The sequence below is a fragment of the Apis dorsata genome, unplaced genomic scaffold, assembly GCF_000469605.1.
Source record: "Apis dorsata unplaced genomic scaffold, Apis dorsata 1.3 scaffold_104, whole genome shotgun sequence".
NCBI lineage: Eukaryota > Metazoa > Arthropoda > Insecta > Hymenoptera > Apidae > Apis > Apis dorsata.
The window spans coordinates 262,777-263,992 of NW_006263402.1; the positions used below are offsets into that span (position 1 = coordinate 262,777).

General features: G+C 40.0%; 1 protein-coding gene across 2 annotated transcripts in view; it reads right to left on the bottom strand.

The window, feature by feature from the left end:
- LOC102678491 (mediator of RNA polymerase II transcription subunit 12) overlaps positions 1-1,216 on the bottom strand; it is a 94,599-nt gene that overhangs the window by 33,779 nt on the left and 59,604 nt on the right. The window lies entirely within an intron of this gene.

Below are 1,216 nucleotides of genomic sequence, written 5' to 3' on the forward strand. Positions count from 1 at the left end.
GTGGGGAGAGTCGGGTTTTCGAGCGAGCGGAAAGGGGAAGTGGGCACGGAAGAGGCCCAGCATCGTGGTGGGGGAATAAGGGGACACCGATGAACGTATAGCGACGCGAAGTTGGTCAGAGGGGATGACAAAGGGGCAGAGGAGAGGGAGGAGAGGCCATCACGACACTGACAGCGTTTTACGTTACGCTACGATGCTACGAGATTGTTACGCAATTTGATTCGGGAAAGGATGAGTAATTTTGGGAACTCTTCCTCCATCCTTCCCCCATCCCTTCCTCTCCTTCTTTCCCTTCCTTCCTCCCCCTGTGCCGATCTCTATCTACGGCCAATTTTTACGTTTAGCGTCCCGGGGCAATTTACGCGGGGACCCTTTTAACGTGTGCCCCCCTTTGCGGGCGTGTGAATCGAGCAGACTTTGTGCAACCGTGTTTCATCGTTTCTCGTGTTGGTTGGCGACGCATTGTCGGTCAATGGACACGTACTATTCGCGTACGTGTGACCGCATTAATATTAATCGGACATGAGCCTCGTTTGGAACGTCTCGCCGTCAATGAAAATCGATTTTGTACGTTACGTCTTTGCGATATTTATAAAAATTTATAATCATGATTCTGGATTGATTCATCATGATTTTTGTCGTTAATTTATTTCGATGTGAATTGTTATATAGATAGAAGTAAGTATTAAGACAATTTTCAAAGATAGCGTTATAAAAGCATGTTGTCTTTTTTTAAAATTTCTCCACTTTAATTTATAAAGTAAAATGGTAATTTGTTCGAATGTTTATAGAAAGAGTGATGAGTAAATATTCATTCCTTCGCGAGAAAGAACTATAATTTTAACCAATTGCCATGAAGTTCGTAAAAGAGAAAATATCATACTCGAAACGTTTGTTCACAAAGTTCAAAAAAAAAGAGGCAAATTTGCGTCGAAACGTTTCCATTCGTTCGTAACATGCGTTTCACCAATAAGAATAACAATTATCCTCCACCATACGATATGTACAAGTCCATATGGCGAATCGATAAACGGTAGCAAATTTTTTTAAACAACTGGTACAATGGAAAGAAAGGTCTAAGAATTATTACATCGCTTTGTTCTTATAATGGAAAACATTTCACTCTTACAGAATCGTAAATCTTTTCTCGTGTAAACTGTGACACGTGTTGAGTGAAAAGAAAATATAAGTTTTTTTTCTTTTTTTTTTTTTTTTT